The sequence below is a fragment of the Myiozetetes cayanensis genome, unplaced genomic scaffold (genome assembly GCF_022539395.1).
Source record: "Myiozetetes cayanensis isolate MyiCay16 unplaced genomic scaffold, myiCay2020 scf3, whole genome shotgun sequence".
Classification (NCBI taxonomy): Eukaryota; Metazoa; Chordata; class Aves; order Passeriformes; family Tyrannidae; genus Myiozetetes; species Myiozetetes cayanensis.
The window spans coordinates 62,833,806-62,849,202 of NW_026087521.1; the positions used below are offsets into that span (position 1 = coordinate 62,833,806).

At 41.7% G+C, this 15,397-nt stretch overlaps 1 protein-coding gene across 1 annotated transcript in view; it reads right to left on the reverse strand.

Annotated features, from left to right (window-relative positions):
• The window catches only part of ST8SIA1 (ST8 alpha-N-acetyl-neuraminide alpha-2,8-sialyltransferase 1), a 131,833-nt gene that overhangs the window by 18,528 nt on the left and 97,908 nt on the right, over positions 1-15,397 (reverse strand). The window lies entirely within an intron of this gene.

Genomic DNA, 15,397 nt, shown 5'->3' on the forward strand with positions numbered 1-15,397 from the left:
TTTGTTAAACTGCCAATAGCGATTTGCTGATATCTATTTTATCCCTGATATGTTAGACTTACATACTGCTGTATGTAAGTTACATTACTTTACTTTACTTACATTACTTACCACAACCAGTATCCTGTCAAGACTATAGCCTTTCCTTGCCCTATGCTTCTGGATATGCCAAGATTGAATGAGAAATATGGCAGGAAACCCTAGGCCATTCACACACACCAAAACCTGTACCAATGTGTGAGCTGTTCTGATGTCTTATACCAACAAAATCACATTTCAGAAAAATACTGAAGTATCCAAAATGTGTATCACTGAATGTAGCTGGTAGGGAGGTCGGAGTCAAGGTAAAATGCAATACTTACAGCACAAAATTTCTAAGTAACAGGAACACTTGGTGTCCTGGGGTGTTGACTGCATTGAGGGGTACCACTATGGTACACTCTGGATACTCTGATTGCTTTCCAGAGTCCACAAAGTGTTAAGAGCACCAGTACCCCACCTTTACCACTTGACAGTGTCTGTAGCCTTCAGCATGCAAGCAAAGCTTACTCCACCGAAAGCCACTTCTGTACGAGCCTCACACTCTCCTTCCATTGCAGCTGGGTTGTTCCCCAGCACGTGTGATCCCTAGTTCTTTTCTCAGCTCCCAAATGCCCATCTTGCTGTTGTTGCTGCCCCCTCTCCCCATTTCCTGCAGCTCAGGTAAACGTGTCATGACTGATTCCTCACAGCACAGGAGTCAGAACAAAAAAGTTAAGCCAGCAGCACGGATTTCTTTTCCTTTCTCTAGTACAGGCAGAGAGAAAGTGATAAGAATACCTTTTTAAATTGTTATGAAGGTATCAGTTTTATGTATAGACCTCTCTGAAACAAAAACAAGAATTGCACACACATACACAGGTTTAAGTACAATGCCAGATGACCTCAGGAAGCATCAAACAAAATTTCACCTGAAACAATTGCCAGCAAGAAACCTAACAGCCTCAACAGCATTGAAATGACTCATGAATACATGTCAGGTTTTTTGAAGTCTTTGTTTTGGTAAAAAAACTTGAAATATTCTTAGTAAGTAGAAAGCCAACATTTTCAACATACAATATTTGGTCTCCTGGTTTGCTACAAGTTTCTTGCAAAATTTCTTTCACATGGGATTAGAATTAAGCTGTTTTGAAGGACTCCCCCCCCCTGAAATCTGCCTAGGTCTTTATTGCCTTTTTGCTCTGCAGATCTGCTCCTACTGCATGGTGCTACTTGCTAATGTAGACAAAGCCACTGGCTTCCAGTGAGAAATCAAATCAATCCAAATGTACAAAACAAAACAATCATTTCATAACTTATTGCATTTGGCATTCTTTTCCATAGAAACAGCCAAGACACAGCTGACTATGGAAGGCCAGCCAAGACCAAGGTGCCCTGGCAGAAACTCATTGTCTGGCTGCATCTTCTCACGTGGGCCCTCTCACTCCATTACTATCAGACCTATAACAAAGTGTTCCCCAAAATAAGCTTTACCATCCTCTTCCCAACAAGCAGCAAGACAATCTGACAGATTATCAGGACAGGACTTGGATCCATCCTATCGAGCTTCTTCCATTTCCATATACTTTCAATACTCATAAAATGACAGAATGGTTTGGGTTGGAGGGGACCTTAAAGATCATCTAGTTCCAATCTCCCTGCCATGGGCAGGGACATCTTCCACTAGACCTCGATGCCCCATCCAACTTGACCTCGATGATCACTTTGTGCTCAGAGCCCCAGTACCCAAATATTGTTCTAATAACCCTAATCACTTTTGAAAGGTATTAAGACCAGCATCAGGTTTTCAGACTATTGATCTCACCGGAATTTGGCGAGAGATGGGCATTGCAGGCTCAAAATTCCTTTCACAGTAAAGAGATCTTGAGCTCACAGCTTGATGAGATGGGGTCCTCGCACCTTGGCTAAGGGGAAGGCAGAGACAGGTTAACTATCACTCCTGAAGTCAGTTGCATAACATCCTTTCCCACTTAGAGCTAGTCCACAAATTTCACTTCAGAGGGCAAATAGTTGTGGTTATTCTAAAACTGCATTTTCCAGCAAAACTACCATTCACAGAAAAGCAGTGAGCAGTTCTGAGTTGAACACATTAAAATTGCTCAGTCTCAGAGGGCCAGAGACTCTCTCTGAATATTCACTTCCTATCACTGCCACAACATGTTTACAATTCTTCTAGATGAATCTCCCCAAATGCCTTAAAGTAACGAGAGGTGAATACAACTGCCATGAGAGTGGTGCATGGGAGGGACTCCATGCAGAAGGGACAGCATTTGTCACGCAAACTGTCCTTCAGGAACATCATCACCTCCTGGAAACCCATGCCTCATTCAAATGATCTGGATCTCAGTGCTGGTAGGCATCCTGCCCAGTTCAACAGATGGACATTATACAGGTGGCCAGGAGCCCGTGCAGAAACATAAAACATGATGATTATGGCTGGTCTGATGGTCTAACAGCCAAAAAGCTGCTGCCTATCTTGCACTCCTCGTGAGGAGACATATTAGAAGCAAATGAAAATTTCTGTTCCCCATTTGTAAAAACGGGAGTGCTCTCCAGCTTTCTGACACTTCCCGGGCTGGTTAGAGGCTGAGAAATCTGGGGACAAATGCTGCGTGTAAGCAAGTTTCTAGAGATGGTGCTGGAAGCGCATGTGTATTTTCCTTTAACTCCCAATCCAGACAGGGAGTCCTGCAGGCCACTCCATCCAGCAGTGGCTTTGAGGGTACCATACCACATCTGTCCCAGTAGACAGTGAGCAGGCTACTCCATGCCTGACAGAGAGACCAGGAGGGCTCTTGCCCTGCAGCTGACCAGCTCTGTAGTGCACATCTAAGCGAGACGATATGTTTTTCTCCTGCTTTTCCTGCCATGAACCAGAACAAGCAATGAATCCACCAGCTTGATGCAGTCCTTGCATCCATATGGATGCACAAATGCCTTGTGTCGATCCTCACCCATAACGAGGAGCCGCTGGTTCCTAGTTAGTGCGTGTCTCCACCCGACAAGCTGTGAACGTTCGGTACTCTCAGGGCACAGCCCAGAAGCTGTGCAGCTCCTTCACACACACACACAGAGCTGAAAAGAAATGCATCAAATACTCCAGCCCCTCACACAAGAGTGCATCTCGGGCGATGCTGTCTACCCAGCACAGCTCTGAGCAAGAAACAGCTGAATGGCTTTCAGGGTCCTCCTCTGACCTTCCGCAGTCAAGCTCACACAAACGCGTGGCAGGTTGCCAGCATTTTGATAAAACTGGAGCTGGAATCTCTCAAGCCCTGAGCAGCACCTGAAGACTCCAAGGTCTGCACGAGTTGCTCAGTGATTTGCAGTAATGTGTACCGGCAGCTTGACAGCAGCCCAGAGAGGCACCGACAACTGTGAACGCCGGGGAATCACGACAGCTTCAGCCCAGGCACTTTCTATACTCTGCACTCATTAGTGGACAGTGAACAACTAAAATAATCAGCAACACATTTTTGCTGTCAGGTCCATATGAAAGATCAACTTAAAACCCCACAACTTTCAACAGCATGTGTAGGTGCAGCCACGCAGATATCAGAGAAATAATTTCCCTGCTGCCAGCTGTAGAGTTCCCTCAAATACTCTGCTCTACTTTTCCAGGGAGAAAAATTCATCCAAGAGAAAAGTGCCACAGTACATTGTCGTGACAGCACAGTCAAAGATTAAGAGCATTAAGTCTTTTGGGCTTTGTTTTTAATCTGTTTTTAATGTCCTTGTTGATGTTCTTTAGCAGATATTCAGGGACAGGACTGCTCTCTGGTACTGAGAGACCACTTTCAGTAACCACAAAGAATTTGCTGCAGTGACATTGAGCTAACCCACTTGCAGATAATTACAGCAGCATTTTCTTGCATCTTGGTTTCTTTTTGATCTCCCCAGAGAGTCACTATCTCATGCCTGTGATGATATCCCAGGCACTTACTGTGTTGGCATCTGCAAAGTCACAAATTCAGCATTCTGGATTAATTGCGAGTTGACTTATCGGAGGGAAAAAATAAAATTAAGTAATGAAGGGAACAGCTCAGATGCCAAAGAAAATGTATATTATTTTAAAATTAAGACAAATAAAGCTCAAGGGAATAGAGCAGAAATCATAAAGACATGCATTTGTCCCTATGACAAATATAACCTCAAGAATTATTTAGATAATTTGATGTCAGCATTAGCTAAGAATGATTTAGCAATTTCCTGCAGCTGTTGGAATATGCTTACAGCTGGGGTCACAAGTCAGCTTGCAACCACACATCTGAGCCTCCACTGCTGCGACAGACGGGTTTTACTGCACTCGTTTCTCAGAGTGCTTTTCAAAGAGCAATGCCCTCCTTAATGCCCTGTGCTCTCATTCATATCATGCTCTTCTTGATTATCTGCCCCTCCAGGGCTTGTGCAGCCAATCTTACTGAAACACAGACTGTGTCTCAACAGCACACTGGTTTCCACGTGCTCACTCTCCACGCAGGCACTTTTGGCATGCCTTAGGTGCAAGGCAGACTATTCTACTTGTCTGCACAGGGAGCCGGAAATGAGCACTTAAAGCACAATAAATGGCCCCCCTTCCTTGTTTTATGCCAGCTTCCCCAACTACACAAGCTACTGTTTACTTAGCCTAAGGACAGCTACCTGACTTAAGATTCAATTTTAATCCCATTAAAGACAATGGCAAAACCAATCTAAACCCAGTCTAATCCCACTTCAAACAGCTTCATCAGGAAGGATTCTCCCAGTCTTACTGTGGGTTCCTCCACATGCAACACGGTCACCCAGCTGAGAGCTTGTGGAACAAGTGGGATGACGCTAATCCCATCTATTCCTTCCCATTTGCCCTCCTCCCTTCCAACCTGACTGGCCTTTATGGACCCAAAGACAGCAAATCTACTCAGAAGCAAAAATACTGACTCCTCTCAGGGAGTGACTGACACCCAAACTCACTTCAGCTTATCCCATCCCACCCCACCCCATCCTCAGCAGCCTGCTGAGACTCCCACACTGCCATCTCCGTCTTACCAATTGGGGTTTCTAACCTGAAAGAGCCTCTACTTTCCTCTCCTCTCTGGTACCAAAGATTAAAGACAAATTAACTTCATTAAAAATGTACTTTTTCAATGGTGTTTTCCAGCTCAGGGACTCTGGTTACTCTCACCATTAGCTCCAAAGACCCAAAAGCAAGGAAATGCAGTCTTTCCTCAGTGACTGCAGACTACATCTTTTTCTGTTTCTTAATGACACGCTGCCCTTAGCAGATGACCTTCAGAATAATTTGATGCCCTCAGAAAGTCCAGTTAGTCATGGTGGAGGTAGGCTCTAATCCCCGTGAAGAGGTAGGCTCCTGTTCTGCCTCAATTAAGTATTAATTAGGGCTTTTTTTAAACCTCCACCCATTACTGCTCTTACACTGTGGCCCTGGGAATACTATATATAGTGCCAAGGGAAAGCTGACTTTCTGTTTTTCAATGGAACACAGAGCTATCCTATGCACCAAAGCAATGAAACATTAAAATCAGTGTTCACTGGTATTTTGGGACTGTGTGTGATCCTTATTCTGCCAACTCAAATTAGAATGTGCTTTTAATAGCTACTCTTTCCAAAACCAGCAGAGCTAAACATCAATCCTTTCTGTTATCTGACAGCTTGAATCTTAGCTTTCAGAAGATGAGTTGCTCATCTTAGTTTGACTCTTTGAAAACTGTGGCTGCTGAAGTCACCCCCATGTGAAAATAATATAAAGGGACAGGTAGAACAGTATGGCTGTAAACTACTTGTATTGTCAAAATGAAACTGCTGCCTAGTATTTCTAAGTCTTCTGAATACTTCACAGTTGTTATGCTGAAAGTCAGGAGGATGGGAAAACAAGAGAACCAATGAAATCAGCTAGGAAAAGCCCCAAAACAACACAGAACCGAGTCTGATATCCTTGGCATTTAATTTCACTGGACTGCACGCCAGAGTGAGCTGGTGAGAAGAAACATAACCAAATGACACATTTTCTCAGGTTTTAACGGGAAAAAAAGAAGTGCAACAAAGCCCAGACACAGGCTTCAGGAGATTTACTTTCGATTAACACAGGCCCACTAAGACAGTCTGTTGTGTCTTTGGGACAGCAACAAAACAGGAACAGAGCAGTGCAGCATCTCCTGCACATTTAGACTTTTCACCTGACTACAGTCCACACACAGGTCCCTGTCCCTGCCCACAGTACCACTGCAGCAAACACAAAACTTATGCCTTTCTCTCTGTTCGTGCTGGCCTCGTGTGCTTTGTAACCCAAATGTAAAACATGCCCAATGATTACAGCCATGAAAGACCTTTTCCTAGCTGAGAATGCTTTTGCTAAGTCTTTTGAGTTTTCTCTTTAACATCATGACATCCTTCACACATTAACAATTTGCACGTGTCAGTGGTGACATTCAGCTATATCGTTTCTTCAACATCTTAGAGCTCTTTCCAAAGACAACTGGATAGAGAGAGAAAACAGAAATGTATGTTTTCTTTTTAAAGATGCTCTGTGCTACAAAAAAAAGAAAGTGTAGAATGAAGAGAAATTATTTAAAACTGTAAATAATAGGCATTATGGCAACAACAGTAACTAGAACAGGCTCTTTTTTGAAGTATGTGAGCACCTTTTAAAAACTAGAGTACATGAATCACTGGTGGTCTCTCAGATCATGCCACATGGTCTGCAGCTGCAGCACAAACCACTCTTAAACAACATTGTTAACCAAATTTTTGATAATAAAATCAGAAGTTCAGAACCCATATGATCATGTGGTGAATCTAAAATATTTAAAACGGGGTAAAATAAATTCACACAACTCTAAAATACACAAAAGAAGATCTCTATTTTCTCTGTAGGTTGCTCCCACTGGGCACCCTCACCTGTTTGGCACCCCTAGGGCGATGAACATTGCAACTGAGCAATGAACTACTGGGCACCTGAGTATAAACAGAGGAGGTGATAAATTGTTCCGGAGCAGTTAGATTAGCAGGAGCCAAACATTAGGTCAAAAAGATGGAAAAAAGAGATAAACAAACAGCAGTTCAACAGAGAAGGAAGTCCCTTCCAGTCCTTGGCACAAGAGCTCAAGCCATTAGTAAAATCCTAGGAAATAAGCCAAGAGAATTCAAGCCAGCCCAAGGACTGCAGCTGTAGACCTTGAAGTTACTACCTTCAGTGCGCTCTCAAAATGTCCCTTCAGAACCAAAAGACCATACTTCCATCTAACATCAGTTTACAGCAACGTCTCAGCAATTCTGGTGCTGTTCAGTTATGCCCAGGAGCATTAGCAAATGCTTTTCAAGGTTTCCAACTCTATCTGAGGTGAGTTGATTTGCTGCACACTAGATCTTTGAGAGAGCCCACCCCCTCACAAACAACTCACATAGACATCTAGGGAAGAGTAAGAACAAGACCAGTGTGTTATAAACTGCACATCCAAGTGTTTTCAGCTCAGATTTCCTAATACTGATGTAGTTTGTCAATCCAGTAACCCCAGCGAATCTTACTTCCAAATATTTTCCACATCCTTCTAACCAATTGTTTAACCAATACTTCCCCTCTTACTTCATGATTGCCTTGATCCCTTTGTCAAAAGCCTTTAAAAATTCAAATAGACTTTGTCTACTGGATATCCACATGGATCTATTCAAAGAACTCCAAAAGTTTTACAAGGTAAAATTTCCCTTGAACTTAACAGTGCTGCCTCTTCACAAGAGAACATATATTTATCCATGTGTTTGCTAATATTATCTTATACTATAGTTGCTGCCAAATCAGCTGGAAGAGATGTCAGGCTTACAGTTCTACTTGAACTATTTTTAATTTGAACTATATTTGAACACTGATCCCATTTCAAACACCCTCCAGTGTTCAAGCAGTTTTCAGTGAGGAAGTACACACACTACTGTTCTTTCATGGGCAAGTCCAGTTCTGCCTATGATTTCACATCCATTCTATGTCTATAACAAATATTCTCTAATAATTACCTCAGTTTCAGCCTGATGAGTCTCCCCACGAACACAGAGAACGTTCTCAGTGTCTTCCACAGTGAACAAAGATGGAAATAATTCACACAGGCTCCCTGTGTCTTCCCTGAGCCCTTCTTTTACACCTGGTCATACATTGACCACACACACACACACCAGATGTGTGGTGGGTGTTTTCTGCTCTTTTTTTGGCTTATGCTGTTGTTGGAAAAAGGATGTAGCACTAAGTTTTCATTTCTCTAGTTAGTTCTTCTTGGCAACTTCTTCTACCTGGTATTTCATCAGCCAGAGATTATAAAAGATTCAATTTCATTTGGAAACAACTCCAGCTTTTGGTAGGATGTTTCTGTGTTTCCATTAATCTCCCTTTTCTTTGCCCTTTAGTGATCTCAACTTCCTATTACCTTTTCATATGTCTTGATAGATGGTCCAAGCACTGTGTGTGGTCTCTTAGAAGAGACCACTATTTTGAGTAGATCATCCAGAGGAATTTTCCAAGGTGCATGGTGGTTTATGCTGAGAATGCCATTTTTAAACTTCTTTTCAACATGATTAAACTGCCAAGGTTTCCCCTGAACTGTTCGTAAAGCCTGTACTCAATTTAAATTACTAGAATTTATAATTCTATAGCTAGAACACTCTTGACAAAAAAAACAAAATCAAATTGAAGTTTTTTCTAATCTCTTCAACTATTTTGGTATCTGTCAAAGTGCTAGAGTTCCTTCACCTTTTTCCCCCCTTATTAACTTCACTTAAAGGAGATAAAGTGTAAAAGAAGCAAAACCCAACTTTTTTTTCCCCTAACGTCGCAGGAAATAAATGCTATTTTCCAGACCGCAGTAATACCATTGAAAGGCAATGTGTGCCACTGAGCACTTCTGAGCCCTCCATTCACTGCCCGAGGAAAGTGGAGCAGAACATCCAATTCCTTATTTTTCTTAGTTTATAGTGCCAAAGAAGGGTCAGTGGTATTGATATTATATTATATAGGAGCAACTTTGTACCGGTGGTTGGTGTTTTTCCTCATCACACATCTAGAGATGCTATGAGTCTTCATTTACATAATACACCATAACTCAGATGTGGTTGTACCTTCTCACATTCTGAAATACCAGGGAAAAAATACTTTCTCCCTATCTCAGGGAGTGGTCAAACCCAGTGAATTGTCAGAACTGGATGGAGCCTAACTCCAGAAGACAATATCAGCATTAGATGTTCACCTGGGCAAATATCAGCAACGAGCGAAGAAGGTTCTTTCAATCCCTCTTGTTAAAGTTAATTTTACTGGACATACAATATTCATTAAATCAGATGGGAAGACAAGAAGAGGGTGATCACCTCTCATAAAATTTCGCATATGTGTTGGCCAGTTTTTGGAACCAAGCTCTATGCTGATTAGCTGAAACCACTCAACCTGGTTTTGTAAATGGCTTGGCTTAAATTATGTTATCTGGAAGTTTTAGTCAGCACAAACATTGCATCCAGTCCTAGCTTTATTCCTTTTTGTTTGACTCAGGTCTTTGCACCAATTCCTTTCATGAAAGTGCCAAAAGACTATTACAGCAGGAGTCAAACTGAGGTTACCCTCTGACACCACATGGGTTGTGAGGTGATGGTAAGCACCTTACCAACAACTGCTGTATGTGAAATTATGCTCCAGCTATAAACTCCTAGATATGTACTCCTTGGAGCTACCTTTTCTCTCCAAAACCCAAAGAACATCAGCTTTTACAGATGTTCACATTTAAAAGACTAAGGAAAGCAAGTTGCCATCTCCTACAGAATTAAGATTTCTTTCAAATTCAGCCAGTACAAAAAAATAAGCTCCTTTTCTTTAATGTTCAGGTTAATTAATACTGAATTACAGTAAAAATTCTATCAAAAAACTTCTGAAAAATCACATTAGTACTAAGTAATTTCCACATGCTTTATGTGATTACAACAGACACCAAAGATATCACCACAGATTATTTTAAAGTATTACTGACTAATCAAACAGGAACAAAAGCTACCATTCATGGCTTGGCTCCCTGGAGCAGCAGTAACGTGTTACCTGAATAAACCTTTAAATTTGGACCTAAAAACCAGGCTAAAGGGTGTTTTTGAGCGAGGAGGGAGGTACAGTTTGGGGTCTACAGCACAACTCAGAAATAGGAAAACAGCATACCTCAAGGGCAAACATTTGATAAAGCCAAAGTATTTTTCGGATAAGGCCAAATTGTAGGTTTGAAAGTAGCTGTAAATGTCGAGTCTGTCAGCAGCTCTGAAGAACCTGAGGTTGGCCATGAATCACACAGGACAAACAACAGCCACGGCCATAAACTCTCCCTTGAGGAACCAGTTACAGTCCCAGAAGGTTTCCAAATGCCAGGAGGATCATTCAGTGATCAGTTGCTTTGGCTGACATCCCTAGCATCCCTTCACATCCCTAGCAGCTCAGCACACGTATTCCTGAAACAGCTAATCTAATGGTACAAGCGGTGAAATTCAGCTCTGTGTTTTTACAGGCAGGGGCCAGAATAGTTTGTAGAATGATGTGCAGTGCTGGGAAGCTATTGCTGAGGGTTTTATCCACAGGCTTTATCCAGATAACAATTTGGAAGACAAATACAGTTTTTAAACAAGCAATGTATCTTTATCTGAATTTGTCTTGAAGCCAAAATTTCCCTTCCCTAATCTGCTACTCTAGCAAGCCACAGTGCTGCTTTGCTTTGCCTTTTAACTTTACATACTCCAGTAAATCTAGCACTTTGCTTGCAATACCAAGTCCTCTTCAGACTGGTCCTACTTGTTCTACAAATTAGACTATTTCTTTTATCTCCTCCCACACCTGCAGTTTTTATGTTAAAAAGAACCTAAGGAACGATGTAAAACGTGACAGTTCCTGTGCTCTGAATATGCTTTGATATGAAGCAGAAATATGATCATTAAGATCCTGTCTTGATTCTTTAAATTGGCACAATTACCCTGATATAATGGATTTACACTTTCATGAAATAAGTACATATCTCAGTCTTTATGATATCATATGTCAGATATTTAAAGTTTCAGAAACCACCAGTACACTGCATTATTCAAGAAGCACGCTGTGAACATTCAACTAAAGACAATGATATTATCTGGATGCACAAGGCTATGGAGATGATTCATTCAGCACAATCATTTGCATTCCTGAACCAGGTTTAATGTACCAGGAAAAATGAGGGATGGCAGCAACTGTGCTGGAGCATGAAGTGAGAAAAATAAACGAAGCACACTGACTGCACTGATGCTCTGACAAAAAAGTCCCATGTGTTCTGTTCCAGAAGCCATTCCCAGTTCCATTTCCAGCTTAATGGGCCTAGGAGTGTGGAGTGAGAAGCATAAACAATTTGCACGAGAGCATGCTAGTGTGCCTAATGAATTTCCTTTCAGAAAGCCAGTCAGCAAAAACAGTTCAGACAATACACGCCAGCCAGTTCTCTGGTTTATTTCTCCCCACACCATTCTCTGCATTCCCAAATGCTGGAGCAGTAGGTAAGCAAGGGGCAGATGATGACCTAGTTCAGCTACAATACACCAACCACCCTGGATCCCTTGGGACAGCCCAGCAGCCGTATCTTTTTCAGCACAATCTGACTCCAATTGTTCGTGAACAACTTGTTTGTATGCAGCAACACGTACGAATTTCCCCAACGGTCAGGGGAACAAAGGAACAGAGGATCACCTGGATTTATGGCTTCTGCTGAGGTTGGGTCAGGGACACGCTGAAGACGTTCTGGCAGAGGTGAGATGCCACAAGGGAACCCAAGCAGGAATAGAGAAGATGCAGAGTAAAGAGCTTGCTGGAAATTCTGCAGTGTCAGCACTGTAAGAGGTGCTGACTTCAGAAGGCTCTTTAGGAGCTTCCAGCAGCCCTGGAATGCTTCATAATGTCCTGTTACTAACATGAAACCTGTGATAGAGAATCAAATGCTAACCTGTCAGATGCTGAAAAAAGATAAAAATAGCACAAGAAATCGGGGACATCATCAGTGTCCTCGTCTCCAAACTGTGATGATACCTGCTATAAAAAAAACCCTCCCAACTGATCTTAAAAAGCCCTCTGGGTTATACTGCAAAGTCTATGAGCAGACCCACAGTTCACAGTGGTGACATGGAGAAAAAGCTTCTTGCTCAGCCCAGATGCACAGATCATTTTTCTCCCAACACTTTCTTCAAATTATTTCTCCTTCCCAGCTCAAGATGCCCAAGCTCCAGCTCCCAAACCCCACCCAACACGATTCCAGTGGTCTCAGTTTGTAAGCCTAGGAAGGACCAGATCTGCACAAAATGAGACATACAAAGTCAAAGGTACAGGCAACTGAGTGCAGCCATACCATTTTCACTGTCTAAGCCTTGTTCTAAAAATTCTTCTACCTGAGAGAACAGCAAGAACTTCCATTGACACAGTGCTGTAATACTGCTAAGAAATTTATTGTCTCTTTTAAATTAAAAAGGGCCCTGAAGCCAGCAGAAAAAACGGATTGCCACAGCTTAATGATGTTAGCTGACCCTTTGACTCTGTTCCAGGTGCCCCCGCTAGTGCTCGCCAAGGCAACTATGCTACAGGGAGTCAATATCCTCCTAAGTTGGTCTGTGCTGCTTGGCACTGGAGCCATGGATCGGTCCCCAGTCCTCTCTATTTGTCAGTGTAGCACACCAGGTAAGGGAAGTGAACCGTTGCAGGGCAAGGGGGAAAAGGAATGAGCCCCACTTTGCCACTGTCACAAACCCTCCCTGGGACAACAACTGGGAGCCCAGGGCAGCACGGAGAGGCAGCCAGTGGGCCTATCTTTAGGCAGTGTGGTTTTATTAGCCAGGAACAAACACCAAGGTTCTTAGTGATGTCTATACAAGCCACTCAGGAGTCTTGCAAAGGAAGTACAAGCCAAGCCCTGAACACTTCGTTGTTGCGAGTCCCCACGCTCGTAAAAGGTTCATGATCCAGCACGGCTCCAACACTGACGAGCTGACTGAGCTGAGCCCACCTAGGGCAGTGCTTTGCTTTCCCATCAGGTTCACATCTGAAACTGGGAGCAAACTTCATGCTCCAGGCACTGCCTGCAGGAAAAAATCCCAGGGCAAGGCCACCAAAGGCAGGGGATAGGGTAGAGCAGTGGGCTGTACTCAGTTGTTATCTCAGGGAGAAAGGACCCGAGGAAGGAACACAGTAATGTATTCCCTACTCTCACAGAAGGGGATGAAGTATTGTATAATACCCTTTATAGCACAATCTGTGCACTGTCAACGGTTTTTTACTTTATTTTTACTTTATGCTGAGTATGGTGCTATATGCTTTTACATGCTTTCCACTTCCATATGCGTACAAGCTCCCACTTAAAATATCCTGCTTGTCATCTTCCCAAATTTAATTTCCTTTGGGAAAGCTCCTGCAAGATTCAAATAGCTAACTTCTGATTTGTTGTCCTGAATTGTTAAAAAAAACCCCTCAATTTTCCTCCAAGACAACATTCTGCAACTTCACAGCGTACTATGTTTTCTGATATAAATGTGATAGATTAGCAGCCCACACTCTCCACATAAAAACCTCATTAAAAGAAAAATTGCCACATTTGAAAACCAGTGAAGATAAAGAACAAAATTCTAAGATCACAAAATTCCAACTCACCAACAATTTAAAAAGTTGTAACTAGTTTTACATTTCTAAATATACAGCAATACTTTAAATAAAACTTCCAAATAACTTAAAAAAATGTATTAGAAAGCTCCCTATTTACATTTCTTTAACATTATCCTTGAGCATTCACAATTAAACCATAACTTACCAAGAAATCTAATACATAAGAATAGCTTATTACAAGCATAATAGAAATTACTGTCTCATTTTCCTTTCACAGATCCTGATATTTCAGTGCCATAAAACTTTTAAGCATCTGCACTGCCATTTGTGTGTTTGATGAAAGATTATTGACTGTCGTTAGTGAAGTACACATTAGCTAAAAAATTAATTAAAGCTCAAAAGAGAATTTTGCTAAGGGTTTTTCAGCTAGTATACCAGGAAAATTCCCCCTGTGACCCAGATGCCAGGAATTGGATCTAGGGGTAAATAAGATCTGTCCAATCTATTTTTCCCAAGTCCCTCTATTCTCAGAGCCAGCTGAAACTGCTGTAATTTTTTAATCGCTACTAAAATAAGATGCATATATTCAAATTCTACTTTTTATTCATCCTGGGGCAATTTTTCTGCCATGAGAACTGCGTTATTCTCTGCACTGTTAAGCTTCACTCTACATACTGACAGCTTGGTTTTCTCCATCCTGCTTTATCTTTCAGAACTACCATTTGGTTCTCTCTCAGCACAAAGGCAGCTTTTGGCAGCTTTCCGTTTCCTCTTCCAACAAACCAGCTATTGTGGCAAAATGATGAAACCGAGATGAAAAATTCCAGTGGATCAGCTTTAACCTACCAAAGTGATCATTGTACCTTGAAAATCACTGTGCTTTCACTATCTACTCTCTCAATTTTAAAAAGTAGCATTGCCAAGGGAAAAGAGAACAAGGGAATAGAAATTAAGTATTGGGGTGGCACATTTCTCATTTAATTAACTCATTCTGCGGAAGTTCTTGCCTGTAGTACATTCCAGCCCAGATGGCAGAAAACTGCCATGAAAAACTGATTAAAACAAACTTCCTAAAAAAAAAAGAGTGACTGAACCTCGCACAAAATCAGTCTGTGCCATTTGCTATGTTACCCAAATAAACCAATCAGAACTAATTTCGATCATTCAACTTAAACCCCAAAAGCTACTCATAATATAGAAATTCAGTTGTTCAGTTTGAATATATCTAACTGAGATGTAGAGATTCATGTGGGAAGGATCCCATTCCTTTCCTCTTACAGACAAGTGCATTTGCTAGTATAAAATGTAACGACAAAAACCCTGAGAGGATTTACCTTGTTGAAAAGAAATTTTTTTACCTCAGAATAATATACAGGAATCCTAATTTATAGTTTTTGTAAGTAAATCTACTTTCTTTAAGGAAAAGTAACTTTTTTACTGCTTTTTCTTCCTGTTAGTTTTGGGAAGCCAATAAAGACAAGGAGTAAGCTGACTTTTCTTACATCTTACACGTCACCAGCTCTGTGTCTCCATAAGGACTGCAACCACCTTCCATTTGGCTGTTTCTGGGCAATGGATGTGAGCTCAGCTGGAATCTATTCTACTTCTTGCACAGTATCAGAAGAAGATAAAACCAAGACTGCCAACATTTTTAAATCACTCTGCATGTGCTGGAGATCGCAGGATGCTTTTCTCAAAGGATTTTTCAATTTCCCACCGTGATGAAGCAGTGAAATAATCTAATTGGCGCAGATA